The sequence below is a fragment of the Mustela lutreola genome, chromosome 3 (assembly GCF_030435805.1).
Source record: "Mustela lutreola isolate mMusLut2 chromosome 3, mMusLut2.pri, whole genome shotgun sequence".
NCBI lineage: Eukaryota > Metazoa > Chordata > Mammalia > Carnivora > Mustelidae > Mustela > Mustela lutreola.
The window spans coordinates 76,849,896-76,859,928 of record NC_081292.1 but is presented as its reverse complement, the minus strand read 5'-3'; positions in this window follow the sequence as shown (position 1 = coordinate 76,859,928).

Genomic DNA, 10,033 nt, shown 5'->3' with positions numbered 1-10,033 from the left:
CTTAGGTCATGATCTCGGGGTCTTGGGATCAAGCTCTACGTTGATCTCCCTGCTCAGTGGGGAGCCTGCTTCTGCCTCTCCCTCTGCCCCCACCCCACTCATGCTCTTGCTCTCTCTCTCTGTCAAATAAATTAATAAAATCATTTCTAAAAAACCCCAAACAAATAAAAAATAAAGCACACCAACACCTCTTTCCACATAGTTAGAATCTTAGAGTCCACTGAAATACTCCCCTTCTCACAGCAGTGGTAATAACCAAATCATGTTATCAGGCAGGCTCTCCAGAGAACTGGGAGTACTCAGCTGGGAGGACTTAGGGCGAAGAACAGAAGTAGCCTTTGGAACTAAATTCATTCAAAGGCAGCACAGACAGAGAGACAACATCCAAGGCGGTCACCAGTGACCATAATTTCCATAAAAATGACATTAACATTGGTCAATGCAGATAAAGAATGTCACCAGAACATGAAATCGTGATCAACTTGACACAATCATCTTCATCTTCATCTGCCTATGTCTTCACACGACAGCCCTTCGGGAGGAATTGTATTCAGCATATGTCTTCTTTCTGGTCTGTGACGAGTACTTGGTGAACAGAAATATGGGGGGGGGGGACTGAAACGGTAGGGGGATGAATGACAGGTGATAGCAATAGCTAGACCCCAGGGGACCAGCACATCATCAAAGTTTCTGAGGGACAATTCTGTCAACACAGAGTGACATAGAGTTCTGGGAAGAAGGCTGGGTTTGTTTTCATACTGGGAAAGGAGTGCAAACATCCACAGGCATGTCATTCATGCTCACGATTTAAACTAGTTCACTGTCATGTCTATGATTGTGGGCAAGGCAGCAGCATAGTCCCAGGGTCCTGCCTCAGACACATTGCGCTGCTCGCACCAGGCGACAGTGAGGGCTCTTGAAGATCAGGAGCAGCTGTGTTCTCTCTGACAGCTGGTCCCAAGTGCATTTCTCGGGACACGCATCCCCTACGCCCATGAGTTGGGACACAGGCACACTTGGGCCCCTTCCTAAAGACCCACAGTGACATCACTGTGCTACTTGGTGCCTGTGAGGCTGGTTTCATCTCAAGATCCCCCAAATAATTTAATCATGACAACTTTCTACATGTAACGCCTATTCATATTTGATGAACAGTTTGAGAAATTCTGCTTTGCGGTAATTTACGCATAAACAATATTTTATGAAAATCTTTTGAAACCTGAAAGGGCTTTTATTATTTTTCTTTTTCCTTATTTATTCCCTTTTTATTAAGAAGCATTTGTGCTAAACTCACTTCTTTTTTTTTTCTTTTTCTGGTAACACAGGATTGACTTTTTTAAAAGCTTAATGTTTTACTCACCCATTTTTATGTATACAAGCAATTCTGTTACAAATGGAGGTGCTGGGGCGACGGGGAGGCCCTGGGTGAAGTTGTTGCTATGAGGATGGCCGGTTTTCAGATGCGGAGCATGGTGGAGCCCACTACAAGACTAGAAGTGAACCTCTGAGACACAGAGAAGAGACAAGGGGAGAAAGGATGGAATGGGCAGAGCCGTGTATCCAGGAAGGAGGAAAATTCAGGTCCTAAGCCTGGACCAAAGCCTACACCCACAGCTCTGGGGCTGGAATCCAGCCTACTGGGCAAGCCCTCTTTCAGACACACTTACGTCATGGTGGTACCCAACCCAACTCAGGTAGCCTGTGCTTTCTGGATGAGGAGAAGAACTTAAAAGAAGATGGTGTAGAAACAGTTGGGAGGGCCTCAAAGCACCGCAGCTGAACACTGACTGCTACACCTTGTCTGCCCCCACGGCTCAACCCACTTGAGCCGGATGCTGCCCAGTTTCTGACAGTGGGCTTGCTGGCCTCTGCTCGCCCTTTGAGACCAGCACCCCAACCTCTGCCCCCTTTGTTAATGGCTTGTTTGTTGCTCTAACATTAAATGTGATTAAGAGAGCTGGATCTTCCAGAGGAAATTAAGTTTTCAACCAAGCTTTCAAGCTTGTTATCTCTATGTTGCTCCCCTGGACTTCCAAAGCGACAGGCCACACTTGCCCTGGGTCAGGAGGTGGGGGAGAGGGAGTCTCTTTCTGCAGCTCTTTCCTACCCAGCACCTCCCCAGGCTCCAGCCCTGCTTCTAGACTCTTCTTCCCTCAAAGCCCACCTCTTCCTGCATGATGTCCCAGGCACCATGTGACCCCTTACCATCAGTCCTCCCACCACCACCTTCATCCAAACTGTCAGGCTTAATGCTCAAAACATCCTAAGAACTTTCTGATTCAGCTACATCATGGGGTACCTTGGTTGGCTCAGTTGGTAGAGCATGTGACTCTTGATCTCAGGGTTGTGAATTCAAGTCCCACACCAAGTGTAGAGATTACAATAAATAAATAAATAAACAAACAAACAAACTGCCTCATGAGGCTGCTCTGAAAATTAAGTGGTTTTTATGCTTTTTTGTTTGATACTTGCTACTTATTTTTCAAAGCTCTATAACTCCTTTGACAGACACAATCCAATTCCAGAAAGTTCTTTCTGTTCGAATGTCGTAAGTTCCATCATTTGGCAACCATCACAGCAGTTATTGACTCAGGCAAGAATCATCAATGGGTGATGCTAAGCTAGTGGGTAAAGTTTGATGAAAAACAGGAGACTTATACAATTATCAAGGTATTTCCCTACAAGATACTGACTCATTATAAAGGGAAAAATAGTGACTTTAGAGTAGAAAAACTAGGCAGATACCACCTTAATTAAGTGACCAAACTTCACCTCACTGGCAAGGACAGAAATGAGCCATCTGTGACTCCTGATAGCTGCACTGACAAGAATGAGCAGCGCTTCATTTGAGGGATGCTTCTGCCAGATATGCATAGCCTGAACCTAATTATGAGGAAATACCACATAAGTCCAAAACAAAGCGTGATTCGGGATGTTCTTTTGCTATGAAGTGTATTTGTGGGACAATTGCTGAGATATGAATGGCTGCAGATTAATTAATAGTGTCATATCACTGTTATTTTCATGATAAGATAATGTTTTTAGGAAATACCCACCAAAGGATTTAGGAGTAAAAGGGCATCAGGTCTGTAACTTACTCTCAAACAACAGTTCAGAAAAACTTACCGATTGATAAAGAGCACAAATCATTTGGAGAATCTGACTGAAGGACAGATCGTGATTCTTTGTGCTCATTTTGGAACTTTTCTTTAAGTCTGAGGTTATGAAAAGCTAAATACACGAGTACCTAGATACCATAAGAGCACCTAGAAAGGAAGTTTGGGCTCTCTAGAATTAGAACTGGGGACAGAGCATATCCCAGATTGGGAGACCAGCTTGGTTTGAGGGGCTAGGCACCCTTCCTAAAGATCAAAGATCTGGAAGGAGGGGAATGTGGCACTGGAGCCTCCTCCCTCCAAGAGAAAACAGAAATGAAGTCACAGGCAATTCTCCCTCTTACCTTCTGGACATTCCCCAGTAAACCCCCAGACCCCCAATCTGACCACACAAGACTTTTTTGTACACATAGTTTACTATTGTGGTCTAATTGTCATGTATCACAATCTTGTGTTTCATCAAGTGACAAATAATTTTATTATAAGTTTGACAAGATTCTAACCTCAATTAGGTTATTGGTATGCTTGCCATTATTATTTAACTCAGTTTTTTAAATAACTGCTCGTTCAGGTAGTTTGGTTATTCCTTTAGAAAGTCCAAGGATTGATAAGGATTCAGCTCAGGCACGTTGCATTGCTTCTGTGGTATTCCAGGCTGAGAAGCTGGGACTTTCCAGAAGGCATTGTAAGCCAAGTGTTGGAGCTTGAGCTATGATGTCAGGTGGAGAGAATGGAGTTTAAATCCAGTGTGTACCACTTCAAGGTGAAGTTGGGTGGGTCATCTTCCTTTTTTGAGGCTCTCTTCTTATCTATCAAACACAGAAAAGAAAGCCCAGTTGTTGTGAGGAGTGGTAGGTAAGTGTTAACATAAAACAGCCCAACCTGTCCGGTTCTTCACTGCTAGTTGTGACAGAAATGCCTGGAAATCACCCTCTTCCCAGCGAACTCTGGATGAGTCAGCACTCAAGCTTGCCTCTGTAAACACCTGCAGGATCCCTCCAGCAAAGTGAACCCTCTCCGGCCTGCAACCTTTCCAGCTGTTTTTAGGTCAGTGGATGCCTGATATGATAAATAGACAGTTTAATTAAATTGAAACTTAGAAAAATGAGTGAAAGAGTTGTTTCTATGTAAACTAAGCTGAATATTTGGAAAGAGTTACAGGTAAAATGGTAAAAATAATAATTCTGCTGATTTAGGAATTATTTAGGTGAGGGTGAAGAGGCTCTGGCCAGAGACTGTGGGAGAGATGGCTTTGGGAACCCTTCCTCTGCTTCCACAAAGCTGTAACTGTAAATAAGAGAGGAGGGTTCATGGGTGTGGTTTAGGGAAGAAAGATGACACAGAAGGCCAAGCTGGGGATTCATACTCAGGGGCAATCTCCTGGCATCACCTGAGAGATGGGCAGTGAGGGAAGGAATGTGAATGCAATTTTAGGTTGAAGTTCAAGTCAAATATCTAAGGCACATTTACATTACCTTTTTTTTTTTTAATTTCCCCCCCTTTAAACATCTTTTTTGATTCATTAGTCCCTTAGACTAATTAGTCCCTTAGTACACATTAGATGAAAGGCCTTCTGATATATTTTATTAGGAACACTGCTGGTAGGTAGAAACCATTTTTTGGGCATATACAAGTAGCCCGTATTCTCCGAGGGTGTTGACTGGGCTCCTTCCCAGTGGTTCCTCATCTTTGCTGCTCATCAGCACAAGCTGGGGAGCTCTGATGATCTAGTCCCTCTCACTCCATCCCGGGACTTTGATTCAATTATCTGAGTAGGGCCTGGGTAGGTGATTCTCATGTGCCACCAGGGTGAGGGACCACTGCTCTGTATGATTTGCAACGTGGGCCTCAAGTCTGTGACCATCTTTGCGAGAGTCAGATGAAGAGTCTTAGCCTCCACTCTGTTCCTCCCTGCAAAGCCAACCAGGAAGGGAGCTTGTGGAGAAAATCGGTAAGACTCCCTGAGTTGTTGGAAGGAGTCTGATCTCCTGGAAGGCAGCTCCCAGAAAAGTAAAAGGGGCATTGGGACAGTCCACGCCATGGCAGTGGGACAAGCGGCAGGTCAGATGGCAGGATGGGTAGGATGGCGTGAGAGTATGGGCTGAGATTGTCATTCCTCATCAGCCCTAAAGTGCCACGATCCAGCACAGAAAGATGAAGATTGTGTTGGAGGAACATTTCCTTGAAGTCAGACATTTTATTTTCCTCTCAGTGGATTTTGGATGGTCTTATGCACAATCGATTCTCATTGTTTGTGGTCATCACAGTCTGTAAAGTTGCCACACACAGTGAATTAGCTAATATTGAACCACTGTTCCTGGGAGGAAGACAGGGTTCAGTTGCTGAGAGCCTCTGGCCATCGCATGTTCATCAATTGATGGATAAGCGATCTCATTTTGTGTGGTTCTGTTTAAAGACACTTTATTTAATGTATACGGTTGACGCACTGACATTGAACTCATGGCCAACAGCACCATAACTCACGCCTGAATAAAGCTTATCTAACACATGCCTTTCATCCATAAGGTACATCCCAGCTTTCTTGTGCTCAGAGCACTAGACAGCATTTCGGCACTACCCTCAGGAGACATTTTAAACAGTGAAATCAACACAAAGCAGAAAAATGCAAAAAACCTGGCACTAAACAAATCCTCAAAGGATATGGGTTTATGGTACAAGAGCTTGAACAAAAAGGCAGAGCATCGCCTTCTTTGACCTCTGCGGGGTACGTGTGCATGAGGAGATGAAGATTCTCACTGCTGTGCTCATGCCCATGCCTGGCTGTGAGAGCACTGTGAGTATTGATTTTGGGGTTATGCTTAAGTTTTTGTGAGTAGGTGAATTTGCAGATATGGAATTTGAAAGAACGAGGATTGCCTATCCATACTTGGTGCCATTTCCACTACTTCTTCCTCTTGTCCTGCTCAGTCATATCCCTCACTTTCTTCAAAAGTCTGCTTTCCCTGCCAAGAGGGATCTTTGTTGATTTACAACCTTCCTCTGATCATTTGTGTGTTCAATTCCCATCTGAGAATACCCTTGAGACAACTCAGTCCATCAGTCAATGAACCAACCAATACTAATGAAGTATTTTAAAGCACCCAACAGAACTTTTCTGTTTCAAGATTTTATTTTTAAGTAATCTTTACACCCAATGTGAGGCTTGAACTCACAATTCCGAGAACAACAGTCGCATGCTTTACTATCTGAGCGAATAGAACTTTTGAGAAGTATGGTGGGAGAAAGATAAATACAAGAAGCAATGACTTCCAAAGAGTGGTTTGCTATTTACTAGCAGTTGAGGAGAGAAAGTTACCATGTGAAACAAAGGCAAAACATGTTGGAAAGGACCTACGTCTAGTTTACAGAGAATGTTGCACACTACAGGTGCTCTAGATGTCTAGAAAAGAAAGATACCAATGAAGTCTTTAAATAAAGCTTTTCTAAGACATGGAACTTTCATGGGACTTTTAAAAAATGTTATATTTTATTTATTTGACAGAGCAAGAGAGCACAAGCAGGGAGAATACCAGAGGGAGAAGGAGCAGACTCCCGCTGAGCAGGGACCCCGATGCAGGACTCGATCCCAGGATCCTGAGATCATGACCTGAGCTGAAGGCAGACACCTGACCATCTGAACCACACAGAAGCCCCTAGAACTTTCATGGGACTTAAGAGAGACACATATGGAGAGTAGGTGGGGAAATTTTCAGGATATATGAATGCAGCCTGAGAAGTGGGAATAGATATTGATTTCTTCCCCCACCCCAAATAAGAATAATGACAGGAACCTAGGAACAGGAACCTATATACATGCTTGATGTAAGGAGTTAGAAGTGATAGAGCTGAGTGTAAGCCCCGCTCTGCCTGATGATGCTTTGTTCCTTGTTCTGTCAGACATTTTCCCAAAACCACTGACAGGACACTCCAGATGGATGAACCAGCACCAAACATTTTGTGTCCCAATCACATGTCTTTTGTCAGGATCTCAAGGACTCATTGGTAATAGGAGCTATTTTAATTTAGGGCCGTTATATTTGAGAGGTCATCCTGAAGAAAGATCCAAGAAACGGGGTCTAAGGTAGTGCATTACTCCATAGGATCCGTAACATATTTCATTCACACATTCAATACTTTCCAACATGTAACCCACTCCCTCCTCTTTAGCAGTAAACTAAGCAGCTACATACTAGTGAACATCACGGGTATAAACCATCCTACCTCCTCTTGTTGCCTGAGGCAATACTTTGCAAACCTTCACTGTCTGTTACCAGTAATCAACTACTGCTGTAGAGGATTCTGTTATGGTGGCTACGTGACCATGGCCCTAGCCTCGCGGGGGGGGGGGGGGGACCAGCCTCCTAAGAATGTTGTTAATAACCCACACTTACATGGTCAATTAATCTACAGTAAAGAGGGTAAGAATATTCATTGTGGGAAAAGACAGCCTCTTCAATAAATTGTGCTGGGAAAAAGAAACAGCTACATGCAAAAGAATGAAACTGGTCCACTTTCTTACATCATACACAAAAATGAACTCAAAATGGATTAAAGACCTAAATGTAAGACCTGAACCCATAAAACTCCTAGGAGAAAACATAGGCAGTAAACTCTTGGACATCAGCTAGAGCTGTTTTTCTAGATATGTCTCCTGAAGCAAGGGAAACAAAAGCAAAAACAAAATATTGGGACTTCATCAAAATAAAAAGCCTCTGCACAGCAAAGGAAGCCATCATCATGATGAAAAGGCAACCTCTTGAAGAGAAAAGGATATTTGCAGATGATATACCTGATTCAAAATCTATAAAAAACTTATACAACTCAACACCAAAAACCCCAAAACAAAACAAAAACCCACCCCAAATAATCTGATTAAAAAAAGGTAGGGGTGAGCCTGCTGGTGGGTATTAAGGAGCACACTGGAGCACTAGGTGTCGTACGTAAACAATGAATTTTGGAACACTGAAAAAGTAAAATTTAAAAAAAAATGTACAGGAAACTGAACAGGTATTTTTCCAAAGAAGACATCCAGATGGCCAGCAGACACATGAAAAGATGCTCAGCATCACTAATCTTCAGGGAAATAAAATTAAAACCCCAATGAGAGCACCTCACACCTGTAAGAATGGCTAAAATCAAAAATTGGTGGGAATGCAAGCTGGTGGGAATGCAAGCTGGTACAGCCACTCTGGAAAATAGCATGGAGGTTCCTCAAAATGTTGAAAATAGAGCTACCCTATGACCCAGCAATCACACTACTGGGTATTTACCCTAAAGATACAAACGTAGTGATCCAAAGGAGCACGTGCACCCGAATGTTTATAGCAGCAATGTCCACAATAGCCCAACTATGGAAAGAACCTAGATGTCCATCAACAGATGAATGGATCAAGAAGATGTGGTATATATACACAATGGAATACTATGCAGCCATCAAAAGAAATGAAATCTTGCCATTTGCAACAACATGGATGGAACTAGAGCGTATCATGCTTAGCGAAATAAGTCAAGCAGAGAAAGACAACTATAATATGATCTCCCTGATATGAGGAAGAGGTGATGCAACATGGGGGCTTAAGTGGGTAGGAGAAGAATCAATGAAACAAGATGGGATTGGGAGGGAGACAAACCATAAGTGACTCTTAATCTCACAAAACAAACTGAGGATTGCTGGGGGGAGGAGGGTTGGGAGAAGGGGGGGTGGGGTTATGGACATTGGGGAGGGTATGTGCTTTGGTGAGTGCTGTGAAGTGTGTAAACCTGGCGATTCACAGACCTGTACCCCTGGGGATAAAAATACATGTTTATAAAAAAATTAAAAATTAATAAAAAAAAGAAAAGAAAATAAATAAAGCAAGAAATAACAGATGTTGGGGAGGATGTGGAGAAAAAGGAACCTTCATACACTGTTGGTGGGAATGTAAACTGATGCACCCACTGTGGAAAACAGTATGGAGGTTCCTCAAAAAATTAAAAATAGTTTGTGTGTGCACACACACAATAGAACATCATTCAGCCATAAAAATAGGATAAGATCTTGTCATTTGTGACAACATGGATGGATCTATAGAGCATTGTGCTAAGTGAAATAAGTCAGACTGAGAAAGACAAATACCATATGATTTCACTTATATGTGGGATCTAAAAGATAAAACAAGTGAACAAACAAAGCAGAAACAGACCCCTAAATACAGAGGACAAACTGATGGTTGCCAGAGGAGATAGGGGTGGTGTTGGGCAAAAGAGGTGAAGGGGAGTGGGAACTAACAGGCTTTCAGTTATGGAATGAATAAGTCATGGGAATGAAAAGTACAGCATAGGGAATATAGTCAATGATATTGCAATAGTGTTATATGATAGCAGATTGTAACTACACTAGTGGTGAGCATAGCATTAACGTATAGACTTGTTGAATTACCATAAATGTAACATTGTGTGTCAACTACAGTTTGATTTTTAATTTAAAAAAATTTTTAGGATTATTTATTCAATAATTTGAGACAGAGAGAGCATGCCTGCGGGTGTGTGGTGCACAAGCAGGGGGGAGGGGCAGAGGGGAGAGGAAGAAGCAGATTCCTGGCTGAGCAGGAATCCTTAGGAGGGGCTCAATCCCAGGACCCTGGGATCAAGACCCCAGCTGAAGGCAGACACTTAACCGACTTGGCCACCCAGGCGCCCCTATACTTTAATTTAAAAGAATAGTAATTTAAAGAAAGAACATATTAATGAAAGGTAATCAATCTAAAGGGCTTAGTGAAATGTCTGGCACCTGATAGGCCCTATGTGTTTGCTGTTATTAATACAAAGAGGAAATCTCCTACAGGGCACTGTTTATTTCCCTGTAAATTCTACACTGCAGTGTAATGTTGGGATACTAGTGACTCTCGCTTAGAACAATTGGTCATCCGCTGTGACTG